The following is a 25,913-nucleotide window of genomic DNA, read 5'->3' as shown; positions in this document are numbered from 1 at the left end:
ACCGTGGCGGCTCCCGCTGCTCTCCGCGGCGGGGCCGAGCGTTGGGGGCGGGGACCGCGGCTCGCGGCGCTCGGGGTGCCGCCGCCGCGTCCTCCGGAGAGCCGTCCGCGCGGCCTGGCCCCGAGGTCGTGCGCCCAGCGGCTCCCTGGGCCCGGAGTCGAGCGACCCGAACTAGGCCGCCGCGGGTGGACTGCGTGCGGGGCGCGAGGCTTGGGGGGTGGGGTGTCCCCGCGCAGGTGAGCGGCGCGTCTCCTTCACCCTCCCCGGGGGGACCCTGCCGTGCGATCCTGCGGCGGTGAGGTCACGGTGTCGAGGCTCGGCGTGCCGGTGATGTCAGGGCTCTACCGAGACAGACCGTGATGTCACAGCAGGCCCCGAGTGGCGACCTTGGCGCGCGGAAGGGCTGGGAGGACCCGCAGGGAGAAAAAGGAAGTTCGGTCCTAGCAGATTTGAACCGAAATCGTGGGATCTCGGCTTCGTACAGTTTGAATGTAATAATTGTCAGGTGCTTAAACTTCGTTTCGGAAAGCATTGGTAGTACAGTTTAAGGACGTTCGGTTTAGAAATAGAGAAATCATGGGGAAGCTAAACTCAGTTTGATGGTTTGCTGTAGCAGTTGCTGGGGAGGGGTGCGCGGGGGCTGAACCAACTGGAGGGCTGATAATTCAGTTGGCTTTATCTTTTTTGGGGGGGGGGGGAACCAGTGGCTTGCTAGCCTTCTTATCGAATGGCCAATGCAAGCAGATCTTGAATGAACTTTGTCTTGCAAAGAAGGGGAGCTTGAATCAATCCAACATTCTTCTTAAATAATAATCACCTGATGATGTAATTTATCCAGGTTTTTCTTGCCCCCCTCCTCCCGTTTCATCAGGGACATTTGGATTTCTGTGATTATAACTCAGCAATAAGCCTCTTCTTTGCAACCCCTCCACCCCAAAACTGGGTTGTAACTTAATATAATAAAACATCTGAAGACTACTTTTGAGGTCAGGTGACTAAAATTTTGTCCGTAGTGCTTCCGAATGTGAAATTATAAATTTTTGCAGGTGATTTTGTGAATGTTGCTTTTCCTTGGGCTTTGAAAAGACCTGCATAGAAGCTGGTGTGCTAACCTGCTGGGGACATTCCAGCGAATAGTCCTTTCATCCTTTCTTCCTCCTAGAATCTGGTTCAAAAATGTAGGGAGGGGATTTAAAACGAAAGCACAGTTACAATTCGGATTTTCAGCAGGAAGCATCAGTAGGAGCTGTCCTTGCTTCCTCAGGGACAGTTACTTGAAAAAAGGTGTCCCCCCCCCCCCCACACACACTTTCTGCTTCTTATTTGTTCTTCAAATATTTGCATTCTTAAAATGCAGATATATTTTTGCTTAATAACTTTGTTGTTTCGACAGGGTCTCATTGTAACTCTGAGTGGTGTGATACTTGCTGTGCAGCCCAGTAGTTAGCGTCTGTGTCTGATGTGCTGGAATGATCTGTGTGTGCTGTCACACCTGGCTCCTGGAAGACTTTCAATGACTCTGGATTTAGCCTCCGTATGCAGATGAAATGCCAATTAACACAGGACATGAAATGAAGCAGAAATTATCTGTTAATACTGGTTTTGGGTGTGTGTGTGTCCTGAGAATCAAGTCCAGGGTCCCTTGCATGAATATTGGCACTGTGCTACATTCCCAGGCCCTTACTAGTTGGATTGGACCGGAGGTTCCTAAGACAAGAATTTCTCATAAACCTTATTTTTTGTGTTCACCAAACTTTGGCAATTCAGTAGCCATTGTACATACTGTTGAGCAGAATTTTCCCCTTTAAAGAAATTAGAAATTGTACAGTAACCGTGTTAAGGCTCCTACAATAAAATTTGACACCAGTGACCAATGTGAAACTGCAGATGTGCAGGAGGGGTGGGTGGGTGTCAATCAACCAACTATTAAAGATGAAAGAATGGTCTCACAGGAAATACATCCTAAAGTTGACCATCATGCTGAAATGGAGACTTACAGGAATCACCGCTGAACAGTAGCCCCTTCATGGCTCGGTGTCCGTGCTTCTCCACCTTCCTGATGCTGTCGGTGACCCTTTAGTATGTCCCTCACCCCAACCATAAAACTACTTCCTTGTTACTTCATAACTGTAATACTGCTCCTGTTATGAACTGTTGTGTAAGCATCTGATCTGCTGCTCTACAGACACACCAGAAGGGGGCGTCAGGTTCCACTACAAATGATTAAGATGGGTGTGAGCCACCATGTAGTTGCTGGGAATTAAACTCAGGACCTCTGGAAGAGCAGGCCGTCCGTCCTCTTAACCACTTAGCCACCTCTCATCCCTGGAAGGGAATCTAAGTGGGAATTGAAGGCCTGTTGAGCAACCGCTGTGCTTAGCAGTGCTTGTCCACCTCACTGCCTTCCTTGTTTAGGAGTCATTTTTTATTTTTATGTAGAAAAAGAGTTAATAGGTAGGGAATAAAAGTCTTAGTGTGCTGTGATGTTATTGAGAAATGATGGTGGGCATGAAGACGCCTGCCTTATGTGTGTCATTGCATAACTCTAGGGAACGTTTGTATAATCTTCTACTTTTAGCGAGTTGCTTTTCACCCACGCTTTGCAGTTTTGGGTCTAGGAAGCAGCTTTTACTTCTTAAATGGTCTTATGGAAATTTGAGATGAAGCTTATTTTAAGACCTTTGTCGTTCATTACCACACATAAAGGGACTGACACGGTCATTAGTGATGTGGCATCTTCCTGATGGACAAGGCGAGTGTGGTGGTGAATGAGAGAGTGGTGCTAGGCTCCTTAGGATACGTGCACTGTGTCAGAGATCTTACCAGCATGCAGAATTAACACCCTATAAACATTTTCTACTTTATTTTCTAAACTTAGTTTCTGCTTACCTAGTTTAATTTCCATGGTATTGAAATTCCAGCAGATTTTAGTCTTAGTATTTGTTAGTGGGACATACTTATCTTGAGAGACTTCATTTAGTGCTACTTTCCAGAAACTTCATCAGTTTAAAACCAGATAGTTGGAGGAAGTGCCTAGGATGTGCTGAACGCCCCCCTTGTCAGGCTGTGTGCCTCTGCAGAACTCAGCAGGTGCCTAATCTGCATGCAGGCCTCTGGAAGCAGCATCAGAAAGGGGCGGGTCAGCTCCAGCGCACTCTAGGTCATTTGGACATGGGTGCCCATTGGTCCTTTGTCTAGTTTATCTTCCCACTTCTCTTTATGAGATTTTGAAGCAGATGAACTTACTGTATTCTCATCTAGGATGGTGTTAATAATTAAAATGTACATGATCCTCAGTGTTTATTAAAACTACTTAATTGTTCATTTTCAACTTCATTTTCTAGTTACTGCTTCATAGGAGACTGTAGAACAGTGGTTCTCAACCTTCCTAACACTTGTGACCCTTATATACAGTTCTACATGTTGTGGTGACCCCTGACCATAAAATTATTTTTTTCTGCTACCTCATAACTGTAATTTTGCTACTGTTATAAATCATAATGTAAATATCTGTGTTTCTGATGATCAGCAACCCAAAAGTTGAGAACCATTGCTCTAGTGTAAATACTTAGTTTCACAACCTGTCCTGTCTGTTTCCTACTGTAATCACGATGTAAGTATGTGAGTCCAAGCCTGTGCTAGTGTGCTGTACAGCACTGTCAGCCAGCAAACACTTGTGAGCATCTTTGTGCCAGGGACTGGCACATGATGTAATGCCTACTGCATATTCATTCATTTCTCTCTCTTTCTCTCTCTGTCTCTCTCTCTGTCTCTCTCTCTCTCTCTCTGTGTGTGTGTGTGTGTGTGTGAGCACCCTAATGCACCCTCCTGCATGGGAAGATGTATGCAGACCAGGTGGTGTTGATATGAAGATGTCTCCCTCAGTCACTTCGACACACTACTTTGAGACAGAGTGTCATTAGAACTGAGGGTCACTGCTGTATCTAGACCTGGCTGACTGGTGGGTCCATGGGATCTCCCAGTAACATGATTACAGACGTGCGGCTGTGCACATCTTTGCCTGGGTTCTGGGCATCTGCAATAGGTCCTCATACTTGTGTAGCAAGAGCCTTACTCATCTTCCGTGAGCTGTGACATCGTTCCTTCACCTTTGTTTAACATTGACGTGACTGCGGAGAGCACGGTGTCAGTGGGATTAGTCAGACACTGTTGCTACACTTGGCTGGGCAGAGGTTTCATCCAGATGTTAGTTCAAGGAGGAATTAGAAACTGAGGTACTCATAGCCTCAAGACAAGGACTTGTACTATTACGTTACTGAGCTGTGTTGTCACAGCATGAATGGACGGATGAGTGCCTGAGGTCACCATTTATGTGTGGAGGCAATCAGATCTCAGTAGCTCTCTTCCCTTTTCATTCTTTCCTTTCACGTTTTAGCTTTTTGCGGCAGGATATTAGCATATAGTTCAGGCTGGCTTTAAACTCACAGTCTCCCTGCCGCAGCCTTTTGAGATCTGAGATTCTAGGCATGCTTCACTGTGCCTTGTCTTTACCCTTCAGACATGTACCTGTTATTGACATGTGCTTTCATAGTTTGTGGACTTGAGGAGTGCAGGAGCCTCTCATGGCCTTCAGTTTTAGTCTTCTCTGTTCCTGATGTTTTGTGGGGAAATTTTTTTGTTTTTGTTTTTGTTTTTCGAGACAGGGTTTCTCTGTGTAGCCCTGGCTGTCCTGGAACTCATTCTGTAGACCAGGCTGGCCTCGAACTCAGAAATCTGCCTGTCTCTGCCTCCCAAGTGCTGGGATTAAAGGCGTGTGCCACCACTGCCGGGCTTGTGGGGAAATTGTTAATCATTACAGGAAAATATTGGAACATTGAATACCTAAATACCCACCATGTAGATTCTGTAATTCCATAATATTCTGTGAAATAGTTAGTGATTTTACTACCTGCATATTTTCCCCTTTTATTGGCAAATCTTAATTTTTTTGTTGCAGTTTATAGTAACTATACTATATACACACATAAACATACACTTCAGAATACTTATTATTACTTGTTGACTTAATTTTAGGTAACATTTTATGGTAAAATGTACAAATCTTATATGTATATACTCATGTAACCCCTGTATCCTGTTAGGATCACAGAACATTCCTGTTATCACAGAAAGTTTCTAGTCTTTTAATCTTTTGCTATATTTGTTCGTTTCTTCCAAAACTGCTCAACAGACCCACTTCTTTGATGTGTTAGAGCTTGCTTGGGAGGTCATGCTTGGTGAATAGAATCAGGAGGCGTCCCTTGGGTGATGGGAGCAGAGTGCTTCAGAAGGAGGCTCGGAGTCACCTTGTGACTCCTTATGATGTCAGAGGTACCCTGAGCTTCCCAGCCTTCAGAGCACAACATTAATTTCTGTTTGTAAAGAACCCAGCCTTAGGGGAGAGATGGCTCAGTGGTTAAGAGCTCTGACTGCTCTTCCAGAGGTCCTGAGTTCAATTCCCAGCAACCACAACCATCTGTAATGGGATCTGATGCCCTGGTGTGTGTGAAGACAGCTACAGTATACTTACATGTAATAAATCTAAAAAAAAAAGAAGAAGAAAGAAAGAAAGAACCCAGGCAAGGCGTTTTTTTTTTAGCAGTTCTCCTGAGTGAGGGCAGAGAACAGCACCTAGAAGCAGTAACTGAAAATGCGGGGCTGGCTTGAGAGTTGTTGCGGGAGAGGTAGACAAGGAACAGGTTTGGGAGTGGGTTGCTGGGAAAGGTAAGGCCAGCTGGACTCAGGTGGAAGTGGGGAGTGGGTTGGAAACGAGGAGTGGCAGGCCAATTGTAGAGAGACATAACTGGACAGACTCACGCTTGTGTCCCTGTGCTTTTCAGAAAACACCTGAGCAGTTAAGTGTGTGGCAGAAGCAAGCACTGACAGTGTACATGGCCACTCTTGACTGCTTGTGGTAACATGAGGGGACAAAAGTACAGGACACTTCATACTAAAAGGGACAAAAGGGAAAGAGTGGAACACAGTTCAGACTGGCCATGTTCTAAATGAGAAGAGAGCATGTAGGGTGTAGCCAGGTGAACTTTGGATAAAGAGATTAGTGTGGGTCGATGGTGCCAGGTGCTGTTCATCAAGACAGCAATCTCTAAGACATGTCAGATCTTTACAGCTGCCCTGCCCATCACAGGCCCTGGATAGTTTCAAGGTTGTGGTCCTCACATTCCAGTGTCTAAGTAACCCAAGTCACAATGGCTACCACTCTGGAAGTCTTAATCTTTGGCTAGATCTGTATGGCTCAGGCTCCTTCAGAGTAGACTCTGAGTGTGAGTGTGTGTGAGTGTGTGTGTGTGTGTGTGTGTGTGTGTGTGTGTGTGTGTGTAGGGGGAGCGGAGAGTGAGAGAGGAAAGTGAGACCATGAATACTAGTGCATTCAGTGAAGACATTCAGTATTCACCTGTAGTCCATAGTATAGCTCTGGAGAACTTTGGAGTCCATGCAGGCCCCACTCCCATCCCCAAGAGGTGGACCATGATGGAGAGAGTGCCCCTACCAGGCAAAGCTCAATGGAGTTTTAGGGATGGGGCTTATCCCTAAGACCTGTAGAGCCTTTAGCTAACAAGTCCAGGTTGAAGAAATCTGTAGCTTGGGTTGTGTCCAGTAAAGCCATGGGAGTGGCTACTGCTTGGATCTTTAGAAGCCCAGTCCCCGGCATAGTTTGTCTGGAAAGCAGACTGTCAAGTCAGAGAAGCTATGGAACTTGAAGGTTTAACATGCTTGTGGGAGAGTCTGTACTAAGTGATAGTTTTAAGGAGTGATTTAATTTTAATGTATGTTCTGTTCCCCTTTGGACTTGTGCCTGACTCACCGTTGTTTTTTGGATGAGTATGAGCTGTGAGCTGTTTGGTTTTACAGGCCAGTGTCGAGACAGCAGTTTGCTTCATGACGAATCTCACCTTTGATTCTTATTCATACCTATTAGTTGAAAGTCTGGACTTTAGATTTTTGAGCTGTTGCTGCAGATCTGTGGGGCTGTTGCTAGAGAGGAATGACAGTGTTTTGAATGACCTTGGGAACACGAGGTGTATGTCCCCTAGATTCTGTGTTGGATCCTAATCTCAGTTGCGGACAGTTAGGAGCTTCAGGATGTGATTAGGTGTGCCCTCACAAAGAGGCTAGTGCCTTTAGAAAAGTCTTGCAGGAAGCCTTGATCCTGCCACCACAGGAGAACATAGTATTGAGCTGTCTGTGAAGAGCGGGCCCTCTCTGCTAGTGTATTGATTACAGTTTCCCAGCCTCAAGTAACTTGGTCACTCTACTCGTCATCAGACAAGGGACTTCACTTAAGGATTCAGAGAAAAGAACTTCTGTTTTCTATTTTAAAAGACTGGAAGTTTTGCCATAAAGTATTAGAAAGGATTTTAGGGCCAGAGTCTAATGAGAATTAAAAAAAAAAAATTTAGTTTTCAAGTATATGAGTGTTTTCCTGTTATGTGCATGTGACCATGTATGGCCATGTATGTCCCATGTATGGTGCCTGCTGAGGTTGGAAGAGGATGTTGGAAACCCCAGAACTGGAGTTACAGATGGTTGTGAGCTGCCATGTGGGTACTGAGAACTAAAGAGCAGCCAGTAATTTGAACTCTGGAGCCATCTCTCTAGCCTCCAATAATAACATGATTGGAAGAAAGGGTAATGTGAAAAGTAGACTCTTGGGGAAATCTTGTCCTATCTGTTGTCATAGGTTTGGCTGACTTCATAATTTCTTCTCTCCCCTTGTGTTTCTTGCCTTCCTCTGTCTTCTCACCTTTGCTGGTGGCTCTCTCTGTTCCAGATCCAGACTGTCTTGTGTATCTGACCCTCTGAGGGCGTCTCAGTTGGAATCTCTGAGAAGAATTGCTTCTGTTGTATCCCATAGGCTTTAATTTGTTAAGTTTCCATCTGCTGCGAGGAGAGCCTCTTTTGTGGATCTATGATTCAGACTCACTGTTCAAGGACGTATGGCGTTCTCAGTAGTAGTGGTACCAAACGGGATTTAATGAGAAAGGATTTGTAAATGTTGGGCCGACTACCTACATTAAATTGAGCTTCTAGGAGCAAACCCCAGAATGACAGTGCAGAACTTGCCTGCTGAGTGCTTAATGCCAGCACCGACCTTATGTCCAATGTTTGAATCAGAAGCTGCTGTCACTGTATTTGATGGCAGTTCTTTGAGAGAATGACATGTTTTTTCTGTCTTTGTGAGACCTTTGCTTCCATGTGAAGCCATGGATGGAGTTTGTCTGCAGTGTACTGTGTGAAGAACTGAACTCATTCTCTCAGATAATCTTTGTGTGAAGATAAAGCCTTTTCTAGTTTTGTTGCTTGTCAATAAACCCATGGGTTGTAGTTTTCTGAGTGAGCCTATGAAATCAATGGTAACATTAATTTTTAAAATGTTGTTATAACAGAAAACTAAGTCATTCACTGGCTAGCACCATTGAGAGGTCTAAAGATGAAATTTGAGTACTTGTGTCTCTGACCTCCTTTTCTTCTGGCTTCCTTCCTTCATTACTGAGCTCAGCTTTTATGCCTTTTGTCCTGTTGTGGTCATAGTGTGTTTGTCATCATTTAGATCCTGTGTCCTCATGCCATGTGGCTCTACAGGAGGACGTGCAGAGGGAAGGAATTGTGGAGCCGCTGTGGGAAGGGCTCCTAAGCTAGCCCATAGATACCGTTAGCAGTATGAGGTCTGAGACCACTTCTCTTGAGAAGAACTTGACTAGCACACTACCTACACGTGTGGTTGGAGGGAGGGGGTTCCTAAGGCCAAGGACTGTAGATGCAAACAGCATATGCTCACTGTGCAGTCTTGTCCACCTTCCTTGCTCCGATTAAACAGGCAGTTGTGCACTTTTAGTGAATTTATTTTTTTGGTTTAATCTTTGCTACTATCCTGATCCTCTAATATGAAATAAAGATGGTTGGACTGAAGAAAGGAAACTGTTCTTCGTTTTATGAGCACGTTAGAGGTGGGATAGCTCTGTAGGGTAGTACTGTTCCATGAGAACACAGCGTGAGCCATATGGCACTTTATAAGTGTAGATACGGAACTCTGTGTGTGTGTGTGTGTGTGTGTGTGTGTGTGTGTGTGTGTGTGTGGTTTTGGACTAAAATTCCAGAGATGAAATTTCCCTCCTCCTTTCTTCTGTCACTTTCTGTGACATGGTAGTCCAAGCTGAGCCAGAGTTCAGAATCCTGCCTCAGCCATACACCTGCTGATCCTACTTTTGGGTTTAAATCTCTAATTTTTTGTTGTCATGCTTAAAAATGATTCTTACAGCTTTTAATATGACCTCATTCACCCTCCTACTTAGTGGATTCTCTGTGGTGATCCTAGGACTCAGTCTCTTCAGCCTTGCCTTGCCTTGCCTTTTACAAAATTGCTTCACAAAAAATCAGTCAGATGTGCATAAGCCCCTATATTCCCAGCATTTGGAAGGTGGAGGAAGGATCATGAGTTCAAAACCTGTCTAAGCTACGTTTGAGGGCAGCCTGGGCTACATCAGACCCTGTCTCAAAAAACTAGTAATCAAACTCAAACCACACTAACACAGTCATCCACTATTTAAAAAAAAAAAAAAAAACTTGTTTCCTAAAACCTCCCTGGACTCGTCAGGCCCTCCTTCCATCCCTCTGCATTTCCTCAGACTCCTACTGTGTACATACTGAGTTCTTAGCCATTTGGTGCTTCGGCATTTCAACATATATCCAATTGTTTAATGTTCTCTGTTTGTCTCATGTGTATTAGTTTTGTTTCCTCTTCTAAATTGTAAGCCTCACATCTTATCATGCCCCTATATTGGAGGCATATATAATTTAAGATTTAGCTTTTCTTTTAATGAGGGTATAGCTAGTTTTTGAAAAATTTGTGTCCTTAAAGTTTTTTAAAGTTACTGTTTTCTACTCTTTTGGCTAACTTCTAGATATGTTTTTAGCAGTTTGAGATGTTGAAGTTTGTGTGTTAATTTGTGTTTGTGGTATGGTTTTCTCCCTCTCTCTCTCTCTCTCTCTCTCTCTCTCTCTCTCTCTCTCTCTCTCTGTGTGTGTGTGTGTGTGTTTTGCTGAGAATTAAACCCAGTATTTCACATATGCTAGGAAAGTGTGTTTTAAAAGTTAAAACAATTATGTTTATATAATTGCTTATTTGAAGTCATAAAATCACTCTAGGAACTACAGAGATAATTATTGATTAGCTGGAGTCTCTTAAGATAAAATCCGTATTTGATAAGGATAGCTCAGAGGACACATTGACTTTATTGCTGAAGAGCGAGGAGAGGGAGACCAGTTTCCTAAGTAGGGCAGGGGATCTTATTTCAAGTTCAGGCACCAGGCTCAGTCTCCGTGTTCTCAGGACCTTCACAGCCCCCACTCACTTTAGTCGTAGGGTGTAAGTTTCTGTCCTTCAGGCTGTCAGTTGTTCTAGGTGAAGAACTCTTGGAAACTAGTTCAGAGAGGGTCTGAGGACTTGAAGCTTTCTAAGGAACTATCCCTCCTGACCTAATTTCTTTAACATGTGATAGTGATTAGCTTGATGAAATGGAAATACATTAACTTTCTAATTTGTAGAATTTTAAGATCCATTTCTTACTGGGAAACATGAAGTAGGCATTGGTGCTAAATGCAGTAGTTGTTTGTTTGAGACAGTAGTTTCCTATGTAACCCAGGCTGGCCTAAAACTTAGATTACAGCATACCCACCATACCTGGCTGTGTTCTTTTTTTTCTTACAGATTTTCTGTTCTTAGGTAAGTACAAGTCTTTAAGAATTCTCCTGTGCCGCGGGGCGGTGGTGGTGCACACCTTTAATCCCAGCACTTGGGAGGCAGAGGCAGGCGGATTTCTGAGTTCGGGAGTTCAAGGCTAGCCTGGTCTACAGAGTGAGTTCCAGGACAGCCAGGGCTACACAGAGAAACCCTGTCTTGAAAAACCAAAAAAAAAAAAAAGAATTCTTCTCCCATGTTCTGCTATTGGTTCCCTCAATACCTTATGTAACTCCCTTTGCTAAATACATATTGGTGGTTATTAAAAAAAATCAAAATTTGTTAACAGCCAGAGAAGTGGTTAATTTTACTGTAGGACTTACATTTTCATTCTGTAAGCTGGTTAGTTGAAACTTTGCTTCAAATTAAGATGTAACTTGACATTTTAGTGGCATATTGTTACCTTAACATTTTCAATAAAGGAGCTTAGAACGTTCAAAAAACCAGTCTGATGGTCTCTGAAAGATGAATTATTATAAAATATCTTGATTTAAAGAGCCGGTATTATGTATGGATGATCTCAGTATATATTGTATAAGCTACTAGAAAATCACTTGCTTTTACTGTAGTTATATGACTTTGGGAATGTTTATTTTGCCTGTGTTGCTTGAAATGTGTTTGTGTGTGGTGTGCGTGGGTGTGTGGTTGAAATGTGTTTGTGTGTGGTGTGCGTGGGTGTGTGGTGTGCTTGGATGTGTGGTTGAAATGTGTTTGTGTGTGGTGTGCGTGGGTGGGTGGTGTGTGTGGGTGGGTGTGTGGTGTGTGTGGGTGGGTGTGGGGTTGAATGCATGGGAGAGGCCAGAGGTCCACACCAGGTGTTTTCTTGATCATTTTTCACTTTATTTCTTTTTAAAGATTTCTTTTATGTGTGTATTTTCCCTAGAAGTATGTCTGTGTACCATGTGTGTGCAGTGCCTGTGGTGCCCAGAAGAGGGCTTTGGATCCCAGTGGACCTGGAGTTAAGGAAGGTTGTGAGCCCTCATGTCAGGGCTGGGAACGGAACATAGGTTATCCAAACAGAAGTGTTGTTAATGGCTGAGCTTTCTCCGTCCATCTTACCTTCTGAGACAAGGTCTCATGGTGAACCTGGAGTTCACTGATGGACGAGGCGCTCTCAGAGCCTCCTGTCTTTGCCAGTCCTAACCCTCATTACCCCCATTGCTGGGATTACAGGCTTAGTCTGCTATGCCTGCTTTTTATAGATGTGCTGAGGATTTGAACCCAGTTCCTTAGCTTAGGTAATAAACACTTTACCCTGGTGATCTATTTTCCCAGCCCTCGAATTTTAACATAGGGAATGAGATTGACCATATCCCTAACCTGCTTTAAGAGACACGAGAAGGGGAGTACATGTTTCTGGAACATATTATCAGCCTGATACAGTGCCCCATGCTTATAATCCCAACACTTGAAAGCCTGAGACTAGAGAATGTTGAGTTTGAGGACAGCCTGGACTACGTGGCAAGACCCTACTTCAGAAAAAGAAAAAAAAAAAGGATTTGATAATTTGTTTGGCAAGATACCTCAGTAGGTGCCTTCCATCAAGCCTGACAACCTAAGTTTAATTCCCAGAACCCGCATGGTGGAAGGAGGGAATCCGCTTCCACATGTTGTCCTCTGACCCACAGCCATGCTGTGGCACATAAATGCACATGAAATGAAAATGTAGCTGGTAGTGGTGGCGCACACTGGTAGGATTTGCTGAAGGAGGCAGACGCAGGAGGATCACGAGTTCGAGGCCAGCCTGGGCTACACATTTTTGCCGGGCGGTGGTGGCGCACGCCTTTAATCCCAGCACTTGGGAGGCAGAGGCAGGCAGATTTCTGAGTTCGAGGCCAGCCTGGTCTACAGAGTGAGTTCCAGGCCAGCCAGGGCTACACAGAGAAACCCTGTCTCGAAGGAAAAAAAAAAAAAAGGAAAAGAAAATGTAATGAATACGTAAATAAAATTTAGAAACTTTGTTTGGTAAAGATCTTTTTGAGAGTCTTGGGCTTTCCGACATTCTTATGGCTGAACTGAACTCTCAGATCCTTCTGTTTAGCTGCTTCAGTTTTTACTTACTCATTTGTCTACTTGCTTATTCATTTGTTCATCCATAGCAGGGTCTTACTCTGTAACCCTGGCTGGCCTAGAATTGCAGGAATCTGTACAGTTGCTCAGTTTCCTTTAAGACATTTCCCATTGCTATTATGTGGCTGTTAGTATAGACGTACGTCTTAGAGAATTTTAGCTTGATTCTGTTTGCTTGGTGTGTTTATTTCTAAACTGTTACTGTTCATTGCACTCACCAAATGTGTGACTGCTTTGAGCCTTCTACACTTGAATGTCCTGTTATTGAACGTTGCTGAGATGCTGGTTTATACGATAATAATGTATGGGAAGCCTTGTCTTCAAAAGTGTTTACTTTGCAAAGGCTAGTGATTTTTGTCTATGCCAACATGTAGTCCAGAGGATCCACTGCTTACTAAGAATTTCTAAATAGTTGATGGTTCGCTGTAACTTCTTGAGTCTACTAGAAGCAATTTGATGTTTGGCTCTGTTTTGTTTTGTGGTACTGGAGCGTCACAAATGCTTGGTGAACCCTCAGAGCTATAATTTTAGCCCAACATGTAGTGTTTGCTACTGACAACCCGAAATGGCAGACGTCTCCTTTTGGGTTGAAATGTATGTATGTTTAGATGAAAAGGTTATTTGTGTCTTGGGTGGATCCATAGTTGAGTGGCATTTTGTGTCTCAAGGCTGAGTAGTTGTCATCCTGACATTGGTGCCTAAACCAGGGCTTGCTGCTCAAGTCATTCTCCCTGTGCATAGACATTGCAAGCCTCTGGCAGGCTTTGATGCCAGATAGCCTAAATTTTATGTGTATTTTTCAAGTAAAGGAACATTATTTTATGTAGTATAATTATAATCATAGAAATATATAGGAGCCGGGCAGTGGTGGCACACACCTTTAATCCCAGCACTTGGGAGGCAGAGGCAGGCGGATTTCTGAGTTTGAGGCCAGCCTGGTCTACAGAGTGAGTTCCAGGACAGCCAGGGCTACACAGAGAAACCCTGTCTCGAAAAACCAAATATATATGTATGTATGTATGTATGTATGTATGTATGTGTGTATATGTATATATATATATATTAATATACATATATTAATATATATATGAATAAATGAAATGGAGTCTAAAATTATGTATCCAAGAGTAGACCCAGTCTTAAATGATCTAAGAGTAGTTGATTTAGACATGTCTGGTGATGCTTATCTGCAATCCTAACCTTGTGGGGGCTGGAGCAGGAGGTTTTGTGATCAAAGCCAGCATGAGCTACACAGTAAAACCTTGCATTAAAAGCAGTAACAGAAAGTATATATACTTAATGGCTGAGGCAGCAGGATCACCAGCAGTTTGAAGACAGCCTGACTTACACAGTGAATTTCAGACCATCTTAGACTACCTGTCTCAAAAAGGAAAATGGGGTTGAAACAAAAACTGTTGAGAAGACCACACCCATGCTCAGTTGGATACATTTCATTTATTTGATTTATTTCTAAGTTTAACATCTGCAGGCTTTGCAGATGTTCCTAATTGAATTCTGTAGAATCTCTGTTCTTGCTTCCCTCCACCCTAACGACATCTTTTATATGACTTCTTTTTTTTTGTTGTTTGTTTGTTTGTTTTTGAGACAGGGTTTCTCTGTGTAGCCCTGGCTATCCTGGAACTCACTCTGTAGGCCAGGCTGGCCTCGAACTCAGAAATCCTCCTGCCTCTGCCTCCCAAGTGCTGGGATTAAAGACGTGTACGTCATATCCCTTTTAGCTTTTTAATCTTATGTATATGAGTGTTTTGCCTGCCTGTAAGTGTATGCAGCATGTGCATGCAATGCCCACAGAAGCCAGAAGAGGGGATCCATCAGATCCTTTGACGTTTGAGTTACAGACAGTCGTTAGTTGCCATGTAGGTGCTAGGATTTGGATCTTGGTTCCTCTGGAAAAGCATCAGGTGTTCTTAACTGCCGAGCCATCTCTTCAGCCCCCTCTTGGCTGTTTAGCTATATGTGATTGCTTTGTTTGTCTCTCTTAAGAACAGGGGATGAGAGCTAGGATGCGTATAGCAAGCAGGCCATGTGCTCTTGTCTCCTTCACATCACAGGGACTGACGTGGCAGTGCTCCCCACTCCCTCGCCCTCTCCAGTGCTGTGATTCTCTTTATCTAGTGTGTGATGGCTTGAATGAGAGTGGCCCCACAGGCTCAGTCACCAGGGAGGAGGAGGAGGCGTGGCCACACCAGGGAGGAAATGTGTCTCTGGGGCTGGGCTTTGCCTAAAGCCAGGCCTGGGTGCTTTCTTTCTTCCTGCTGCCTATGGATCTGGATGGAGAATTCTCAGCTCCTTCTGCAGCACCATGTCTGCCTGCACACTGCCTCACTAGGATGATAGTGGACTAAACCTCTGAAACTGTAAGCCAGCCTCAATTAAATGCTTTAAAAAAAAAAAAAGAGTTGTCGTGGTCATGGTGTTCATAGCAATAGAACACTGGCTAAGATGTAGTGGTTCTTAGGGTAATTATCTCCGTCAGGATTATCTAAAACCTATGGCCTTTGAGAAAAATGGTTTTGGGCTAGGTCCTGTACTTAAGTTGTTGGGCATGCCAGCCATGCATTTCCTCCTCCTGTCTATCTGGTACCCATTCCCCTTGGTAGAAACAGCAGGATTGCTTGTCTTGCCTGTTTTTTCAGCACACATTCTGTTCTTCTGCCCTAAACACTTTAGCCTTCATTATCTCCCCCATCCACCATTAACCTATGCTTTATTTCCATTTCTTGTTGGCTGTCCTTCATGTGTCGTCAGAGCTCCTGGGAGTATGCTCCTGTCCGCAGCTGGGTCTGGCTGGGCCTCAATGTGGCTTATGGGCCTGCTGTAGGGTAAGTGCTGTGGCCGCATGCACAGTGCTGAGTCAGCACTTCCCAGTCTGGGGCTTGCTCTGTCAGAGGATGCCTCCTCTGTCCTTGCTCCTGTCACTACCTGTACTTCCCTGTGAGAAGAAAGGAGGAGACAGATAAATAAATAAATAAATAAATAAATAAATAAATAAATAAGGGGGCTGGAGAGATTGGTCAGTGGGTAAAAGCACTTATTGCTCTTTCAAAAGACCTGTGTTCAGTTTCCAGCATCCATGTGGTAGGTCTATAAACTCAGTTCCAGAGGTTCTAATAGACAGGCATGTGACGGACATACACGCATGCAGGCAAAATAGTCATACAGAAAATGAAAATAGACCAAAGTTTTTTTTTTTAAAGAAATACATGGTACTTTGCTCCTCTTCCTCCTCTTCTTTTTCCTCCTCCTCCTCTTCTTCCTCCTCTTCTTCTTCCTCATCTTCATCTTCTAACATTTTTGTCAATCTTTTCACAAAGTATTTATGAGATAGGAAGCCTGACCAGTGGGTTAGAAACGAACGTTTCTGGAGCAGGAGCTCGGGAGCACGTAGGCCTGGGGTAGTATTTGTAACGCCTGCTCTTCCCTGTCTGCCAGTGAAGCTCTAACACAGGAGATGCACATACAACACACATGCCTCAGAGCGCTTCCTCTCATGTCTGTACTCACGTAACTAGTGCTGCGGACGTGAGAAGAGGCATCTAGTCTGTCTGTCTGTCCTCCCCCATCCTTACCTTTCAGGTTGTGTAGGCTCTTGCTCTTTCAGTGTTGTCCAGGTCCTCAGTGACCTGTCTGGATCTTCAGATGGACTCATTCCAGGCAGTGTGGGTCAAAGAGCAAAGGCTGCCTGCTAACCTTGTTAACAGGAAGGTTTCTAGAAGTTGCCGTCCACAGTAGTCTTGTTAGGTAGAGTGTTATGGCCACATCATAGAATAAAGGGAGACGTAGGCATTACCATCATTCTGTTCTATAGACAGTGCCACTGTGAGCCCTTGCTGCTGTGCTGCTTTGTGGATGATCCTTAGAAGTTGAGGTACTCAGAGTAGCAGCAGCTGGAGAGCACACCTGCTTTTTCTTGCTGTCACAGTTTTTATATTTGCCATTCCCGTAAGTACAAAAGAATTATGGCCAAGGCCAGCTCTAATTTGCCCTATAAGATAGGTAGACAAGTAATTCTATCCTAATGCCCCAGTGTATTGACAATACCTTGAAAATGCACACTGTACATCAAGTTAATGTCATGCTAAGTCGGATGATACATACAGCACATTTACACTGTACTTAGTTCAGTCCTAACAGGAAGCCAATGGGTGATATAGAGCAGAAAGACTTTAACTCTAAATACCTCACAGTGAGCTGATAGGAAGACAGGAAGTAACAGTTTCCAAGAATCATTACCTTAATTGTAAAATCAAGTAAGCTCAGTGTGACAGCATGCCTGTGGTTGCAACTACAGGGGAGGGTGAGAGGAAGGGGACCACTAGACTTAAGGACTCTGTCAGAGAAAATAGAACTAGGTTAGGGCATCAGTTCATTTAGCTTTAATGCTGTTTTTGTCTGTTTTCCCCATGTGCATTCTTGACCTGTAGAAACATGTATCCACAGTCCACCTGCCTCGGGTGCCCTGCTGTTGTGAGTTCTCATTGTTCTCTTAGCCTAAAGAGGAAAATCAAAGTAATAAACACATGCTCAGTTTGGTTTTCTCTTACACAAACATGCATTTTTTATATAATTATTTTTGTTGTAATTCTCTAAATTTTCCTTTTACTCTCCAGTTCATATGGGTTCAGATATCATAAAATACATTTCGCTAAAGCTTCTTAGTGGACTATTGAGGTTTTCAAGTGCATTGCTCTGCTGGGTGTGGTAGGGTATGCCTATAATTTTGGCACTCAGGTGGATGAGGCAGAAAAATTGTAATTTGGGGCCTGTTTGGGCAAGTGAGGTTTGTTTGTTTATTTGTTTGTTTGAGACAGGGTTTCTCTGTCTAGCCCTGGCTGTCCTGGAACTCACTCTGTAGACCAGGCTGACCTTGAACTCACTGAGATCTGCCTGCCTCTGCCTGCCTCTGCCTCCCAAGTGCTGGGATTAAAGGAGTGTGCCGCAACTGCTTGTTGTTGGTGGTGGTTTTTTTAATTATTTATTTTTTTAGTTGTAGTTTTTGTTTTTTAATTTAAAAAAGTACAGGGACTGGAGAGATTGCTCAGTGGTTAAGACTATTGACTGCTCTTCTAGAGGACCCAGGTTCAAAATTCCCAACACCCACATGGAGTTCACAACTGTCTGTAACTCAGCTTCCAGTGGATCCAACATATATGTAGGCCAAACACCAAATGTGCAAATGTGTATGTACATCACACACACACACACACACACACACGTAGAATACAAATAGGAACATTGGATTGGGCTTAGGGAAGAGATTCCTAGTGTTTTTCCAGCTAATACTATACAGAATATTATAAGCTATCTTTACTGCTGACATAGGATTGGAGCAGTCAGGAAGATGAATTGAGCTTAGGGTTTAAGGACCAGTGTGAGTTCCAGAAGGATTTCAGTCTGTCTTGGTAGGGAAGCACATGGAGTGGCCCTGTACCCCTGGTGGTTGGAGCATGAGGCTGTGGCTTGTTTTTATAGTGGCAGACATGAGCATCCATGACAAGGAGCAGATCTGACCTTCAAATGCCTACCCTGGTGAGACCGCCTTCCACTAGCCTAAGGTAGGTGGGCAGTTGCATTGCTTTCAAAATAGTTTCACAAGGTGGGAACAAGTGTCCAAAACAAAAGATAGTAGCAGACATCTCAGGTTCCAACCATACCAGCTCAGTAGCAGTGTGCTGGCTGTTCTAGGAGGGAAGGGAACTTAAATATTACAATGCCAGGAACCGTAAAGCAGCTTTAATGAGAGCCTGGGACCTATGACCCAAGACAGGGATTTTGAAATGCTTCTACTTTAGTGTTCACTTGGCTGCAGGTCAGATTTCTATGTATCTCTTTTTAAGAACAACAACAATGTCAAAGAAAAAGCTTTCCCTCCACCAGTGGACTTTGTAGTTAAATTTAGGACCTTCCTAAGGTCTTCTGTGGCTTAGACTAGAAAGTGGTGCTGGCCATGAACTCTACACTGACGGTGGCATAAGCCATGGCATTGGGTTAAATGAATGCATATAACTTGTTTTGCCAGCATGTACTTTTTAGGGAAACTGGAGCTATAAGAAGCTAATAGGAACATCTGATGTTTTTGGTCATTGGTAACATCCACCATGACCTAAGAGCAGCAAGCGCTTGCCCTGTGATGTGTATTGGTGCTTCTCTGTATCTAGATTGCTGTCATTAGATAGATCTAACTTGTTTACACTCTTTTCTCATACATCACCTCAAGAAAGGCAGTGCTGACCACACTATTTAAGTTGCCACTGTTGTCCTTTGAGCTTCCCAAATCCCTTGAGTTTCACAAGTGTGTATCACAAGTGGAAGTTAGTGGAAGAGGAAAGAGAAGACAGGGTAGATCTGTGATCCATTTACACACACACAATTTGCCAATTTGCCTTGTGCCTAGTGTGGTATCTTTTCAGCCTAATAGGGGATAGTGAGGAGAAAACCTCACTAGGTTTCAGTTGTCCCACAGTGTACAAATGAGCATCTCCTATTGGAGTCCTTCAGGCTTTAACAGAGTGTGGAATGGCAGTGTGAGTAACTCACCATACTCCATTCATACTCCAGAGTTGTGCTTTAAGTCTGAAATGCCCCCGGGCCTTTTCCCTAGAGCAGCAGTGCTCACTAGGCCTTGCTCAAGCTAGGCCATTCTCTGTCTCTAAGCTGTATCCTCAGCTTTTTAAACCCTCTTAAATTGTGAAACAGAATTTTGATAGTTACTGAGGTGGCTTTTTGTTGTCGTCAAGTTTATTTAATCTCAGTTGGGGGTTCCTACCCAACCTTTGATGGTTCAGTTTCCAGATAAACGACACACAACTTTTCTACTTATAATAAGCCTTTGATGCACTAGAGCTGGGTAGATACGTACCCTCTGAGCTATTGGAATTTACTTTTCCATCAACAACCCTGTGTTGTAAGTTGCTGTGTTCCATCTGGGTAACTCTTAACTTCGGTTGGCCTGCCCTCACATCATATTTTCATGATTCCTACTCCATCGTTGTCTTCTCTCCATCTTTTTCTCCTTCCTCATGGTTCTCCTCCGACCCCAAGCCCGGAAACACAACCTCTGCCAGTCTCTCTTCTGCCCAGCAATAGGCTGTATGCTTTATTTACCAGTGAGGGATAACTTGGGCAAGGTTACATAGCATTAATTGTGTGTGTGCAGATTCTCCTGGGGTAGTCCCTGAGGGCAATCAGACCTTGGGGACCAGTGTTTAGCATTACAATTCATAGCAAAAGACTAAACCTTAACAGCTTTCAATTTAGGACCCTCTGTCTCAGCCTCCAAAATAGCTGGGTTTACAGATAGTATCTCTTTGTGGTTATAAGTTTCATTTCTCTGATGGCTGATGTGACCATCTCTTCATGTTTGTTAGTATATCGTTTTTGGAGAAGTGTCTCTTCAAACCCCAGTTGTTGAGGATTGACCTCAGGCCCAGTGCATGCATATGCCTTGATCCATAGACTCATCTGGGATAATGTTTGTCTTCACTTGTTCTAACCCAGGTTAAGGCCTACAACACTCTCTCTTAGTTCGTCATTGTTTCATTGCTGTCATGATTTAACTGAGACTAGGTAACATTTATTTATACTTTTTGTTTTCTTGAGACAGAATCTCATGCAGCCCAGGCTGGTCTTGAACACATTGTGAAGAGGAGGATGATGTTGATGACATTGTGTGCTGATCTTCTTCCTTCATCATAACTGCTAGCCAAGCTAAAGCAGCTACACTGCTGGGCTTTAAACATGGAGTCATTAGAGGAATTGAGGATTCTAGGAGTGAGCTAAGTCATAGAGAATATATGCCCTCATTTAACATATAGACGTGTATATTTCTTTTTTTGTTGTTTTTTTGTTTTGTTTTTCGAGACAGGGTTTCTCTGCATAGCCCTGGCTGTCCTGGGACTCACTCTGTAGACCAGGCTGGCCTCGAACTCAGAAATCCTCTTGCCTCTGCCTCCCAAGTGCTGGGACTAAAGGCGTGCGCCACCACTGCCCAGCTTGTATATTTCAAAATGCAAAGATCTTTTTTTTAATTAAATATTTATTTTATGTATATGAGTACACTGTTGCTGTCTTCAGACACACCAGAAGAGGGTGTCAGATCCCATTACAAAGATGGTTGTAAGCCACCATGTGGTTGCTGGGAATTGAACTCAGGACCTCTTAAGAGCAGTCAGTGCTCTTAACCACTGAGCCATCTCTCCAGCCCGCAAAGATCTTTGAAAAAGAATGTATATAAACTTAGGATTCTTTGTAAGAAAATTATACAAGTGATTTTTCTGCTAAAGAATGTTTAGATTTATTGCTTAGTTATTGTGACATATGGCTCAAGTTGTTAGTAAATGCCTCAATTTTAATGACTCTAGGTGTAATTATGCTTATAACTGTAGTGTTTGCTATGGGCTTCATTCTACCCGTAAAAACTAAAAAGCTGCTTGTGCATTTGAGTGTTGCACTTTCATGCTGTCAGTGGACCGTGTTCAGTAGTGGGGGCACTGGTCCTCCAGGCACAGTGCTGTATGTTCAGTAACGGGAGCACTGGTCTTCCAGGGCACTGGCACAATTATTGTCACTCTAATCTGTGAAAATACTTCTAAGACTATTTGGAGGTCAAATTAGACATTATAAGTGCTCTTTGATTCACATAGAAATCAACTGCAAAACAGCCACAAAACTCCCACAAAATATGCAAGCCGCAGGTTCCACAGTGTCCAGAGAATAGCAGTTTCTGTACTTCAAAATGTGTGTGGTGGGGGTTAGTTGGAATGGTTAGTCTTTTGTGTGCTGTGTTCTGTCAGTTAAGCTATCTTTTAGACCATTAAATTGGTCTTAAATGTGTAGAATACTGATTTTTTTAAAGTACTTATTTGTTACTCTCCGCCCCCCCCCCCCTCGCCCCGCCGAGACAGGGTTTCTCCGTATAGCCCTGGCTGTCCTGGAACTCACTCTGTAGACCAGGCTGGCCTTGAACTCAGAAATCCACCTGCCTCTGCCTCCCAACCTGCGCCACCACCGCCCGGCTCTATTTGTTACTTGTTATTCTAAGATGAATTACTGTCAAGCCTGGCCTGATGGCTCACAACTGTACTCCCAGAACCTGGGAGGATTGTCAGGGGATTACTGTGAGGTTTAGGCCAGCCTGCTGTGTGGATGAGTTACAGGCTGACCAAAAACTCCTAAGACAAAAACTCCCACTCATTTCTGATGTATAATTTAGAAAAATTTTGTTGTATGTATTTTTGGCAAATGATGAAACTTGATTTGTTTTCACTTGTTTACTTATTCAGGATTATCTGCAGCTTCACTCTTAGTGTTGGTCTTTCCCTGTTAAGTCATTGTAAATACCAAATAATTTGCATGCTTCCCATTTTTGTTGTAATCATCTGTCTGGGCTTGGTGTGTAAAGTGATTTTTTTTTCTTCAAAATGTTTTTGAAGATGCTGGGAAGATGGCTCATTAAATAAAATGTTTGTCTTGCAAGCATGAGGACCTGTGTTTGATCCTAGAACCTGTGGATTTCAGTCTGGTGGCGTGGGCTTGGAATCCTAGTGCTGGGGAGGCAGAGGCAGGGAGATCTTCTGAGCGTCCCCCCCCCCCCCCCGAGCTGTGATGAGTTCCAGGGCAGTAAGAGGCCTTATCTGGAAAAGAAAAGATAGCTGTTGACTCTCTCCAAGGTTACTCACTGACTTTCACATATACACACAGACACACACATGTTTTTTTGAGAGAGATTAGAAACATGGTGCTGGAGGAGGAAACCGGTGGTAGTCATCAGTAGGGAGGGGTTGTTGGCCAGTTTAGTAGACATCTCCAACAGGCAAAGTGAAGTTTGTTTAGTGTTTGAAGCTCTGAGTGTTGAGTACTAGCTCTTAGCGGTACAGCTTTCAGTGTTACTGTATCCCCTGAGTGCTAGCAGCTCAGCTCCCTGCCACAGTGGTGACTGGTTAGCGATGTCATGATCCTTTCACTGTCTGCAGGCTTTCCCTCCACTCAGTTTCCAGTCCTTTCAGCTGCTCCACTTTCTGAGTGCTTCACTTTGTGTGGTCTCTCTCCTGGCTGTTCTCAGCACCACTCTAGCTGGTGATGTATTTAGAGCCAACAGCCCCTGGTGACATCTGCTCTCCATGCAGACAGCTCAGCCTGCTCTATCTACAGTAAAAGGTCATGAGCAGCCACTGAAACCAGTCAGATTGCTGAACTAAGTCTTTTGGGGGCCTGCTTTACAGCACAGGGAGGCAGTGCACACAAGGGATGTCTCCTGGCCGAAACCATTTGAGGGGAAGGCTGATTATATAGCCAGCCATGCATGTAGTCTTAGGTCTTCGAACCCCAAACTTTTTTCAGAGTCATACTATGTAGAGTGCATAGGCTGCACAGGAGTACTTGGCTTGCCTGTTCTGTCTACTGTGAGTCGGGGAGGAGTAAAGGCTTTTATGGGGGCCGATGAGTGGGAGTAGGGGGCAAAGTTTCCTAGGGATCTGGCAGCACATTGGAATGATTGTGGCTGAAGCAGTCTGAGTCGGTGGTTTATATATATAGTAGCTGTTGACAGGGTCTGAGAATCTTTCCGAGTGTCTGTGAGATGTTTAGACCATCCATTGCTGGCTGTCATAAGGACAATTCAGTGGATCAACAAAGTCGTTATTTAGGGCTCAGTGAGTGGAGAAAGGTACTTGCCACCAAGCCTGACAACCTAAAGTCATCCCCAGGATCCAAGTGCACAGTGAAAGGAAAGAACCAACAAGACTCCTGGCTTCCGAATGAATGTGCGCGTGCACACACACACACACACACACACACACACTGATGGTAATTCTTATGGCTTCTGTAGAGGTGGCTGAGTTAAGGTTGTAGTTGCTGCTGCCTTTGAGTCCTTAGAAATGGAAGTGCTGCTGTGGTTAGTTTTCTGTCAGCTTGACACAAGCTAGAGTCATCTGGGAAGAGTGAGCCTCAAATTGGCTTGTAGGTAAGTGTGGGGGCCTTTTCTTATAAAATCTTTAAAATTTTATGTGTTTGAGTATTTTGTCGTAAGTTATTTACTAACTCTATTATGACCCGGACAGTCCCCAACGATTGAGACAGAGTCTTGCCCACTTATTAAATCAGCTTTAGCACAGTTACTGGATGACTACCCCAAAGCTACTTTTCTACACTAGACTGGCTATTTCTCAGCTGCACTCTCCCAGTTACTTGCTGTTTGAGTCTTCCCCAGGCTCTTTCTGGTCCTTCCTGACTAATAGAAACCTCCTGCTCCCTCTGGCTTCTTTCTTCTTCTTTCCCATGGTCAGTCTTGAGACCTCTCACTTGATTCTCAGGTCCTGCCTTTCTCTACCTCCCAGTCACAGGCGCTAGCCTTTTACTAAGCAATAACTTTAAATTGAGGAGCAAGGTTTACACAACAAAGGCCAGTGCATGTGAAGATGCACTTGTCTGGAGGTCAACCTGATCTTGGGGTTCAGGATTTAGCATTTATATACATAGCAGCAAACAGACTCCCAACATGGTTGTTTTGCCTGCATAGTATATCTGTGCATCACTTGGGTGTCTAGTGCCTATGCAGGCCAAAAGAGGGCATTAGATCCCCTGGAACCAAAGCTACGGTGTGTGAGCTGCCACGTTGGTGCTGGGAATTGAAACTGTAAGAGCAGCCAGTGCTTTTTACCCAGGGTCATCTCTCTAGCCCATAGAGTTGAGTTATGTGAACAGCATAAAAAGCAATTGCTTAATGCTGTAGACATCATCTAACTACAAGAATGCAGTTACTGAGTACTTGAAAGGCTTTTGCTAGAGCTGCTTCTGCAAAGCATCCTTTTGAAAAGTCTATCTCACATGTAGTATCCAATGCATGCAACTTAGGTTTATAAATTATAGAAGGAAGTAGCATGTGATCTTTCAGCCCTCTGTGTTTATAAACAGGATTTATGGCTTTAAAAAAGGAAGCCTTTCTCTGATACTGCTTTTCAAGTAGTAAAATGTTTCCTGTGTAAAGGAGAAAGGGCACTTGGTCTGCAGAAGGGTCAGTTTTCTTCTATCATACGCTAATTCCAAGATTGTTAAATGTGATCTCCACCCACTTCATTAGCTACAGCCTTTGCTCTCAAGAAAGGAAGACTGATCATTCAGAACTGTGGTGTAAGTGCTTTGACACACACTCATAACAACTGCCATTGTCTTTTAAACAGCTTCTAGTTACTACCACAAATAACAGGGCACAGCAGGAGAGCATGGCAGGTCAAAGCCCTGCTCCCAGTGTGTCCCTGAGCCACTGTAGTTTCTGTAGTGTCCCTGTCAACTAAAATGTTTGTGTCGTCACTCAAACTTTAACAAGTATACACTACTTCTAATCACATTGGCTTTTTTTTTTTTGTTGGTAAGATGAGGCCTTACTGTGTTGCCCTGGCTGGCTTCAGTCTCTCTTTGAATTCTTTTCACAGTGATAAGCAAAGCAAATGTGTGAAAGGTTAAATTGGCTTTACTTGTGTGAATTTAATCAGGTGTTTAAATACTTAAGTGCTGAATAATTGTGTGTGACTCTTGTCCTTCAAATGTTTATTTACTTTTTTCTGGTTTAGAATTTGTTTTGTTTGAGACAGCTTTTCTGTGTAGCAGTTACTTTTCTGTTGCTGTAATAAGAGACGAAGACTGAGGCAACTTATAAAAACATTTCATTGGAGGCCTTACAGCTTCAGAGGGTGAGTCCATGACCATGTAGCTGGGAGCATGGTAGCAGGCAGGAAGGCCTGGTGCTCTTAGAGAGCTTACTTATCCACAGGCAGCAGGCAGAGAGAGACCAGGCCAGTCCTGGGCTTGTGAAAGCTCAGTGCCCACCCCTGTGATACTGTTTCTCCAGCACGGCCACATCTGCTAATCCAGTGGTTCACAACCTTCCTAGTGCTGTAGCCTTTAGTACAGCTCCTCATATTGGGATGACCCAACTATGACATTATTTGTGTTGCTGTTTCATAACTGTAATTTAGCTTCTGTTAGGAATCATGATACAACTCTTTTGGAGATAGAGGTTTGGCATAGAAATCTTGAGAACCGCTGTTCTAATCCTTACCAAGAGAGTTCC

General features: G+C 43.8%; 1 protein-coding gene across 1 annotated transcript in view; it reads left to right on the top strand.

Moving 5' to 3' along the window:
* The window catches only part of Fbxo34 (F-box protein 34), a 68,329-nt gene that overhangs the window by 147 nt on the left and 42,269 nt on the right, over positions 1–25,913 (top strand). The window lies entirely within an intron of this gene.

Source organism: Grammomys surdaster, unplaced genomic scaffold, assembly GCF_004785775.1.
Source record: "Grammomys surdaster isolate TR1022 unplaced genomic scaffold, NIH_TR_1.0 126198, whole genome shotgun sequence".
NCBI lineage: Eukaryota > Metazoa > Chordata > Mammalia > Rodentia > Muridae > Grammomys > Grammomys surdaster.
Note: the sequence above shows the minus strand (reverse complement) of the source record. Positions and strands in the feature narration are given on the sequence as shown.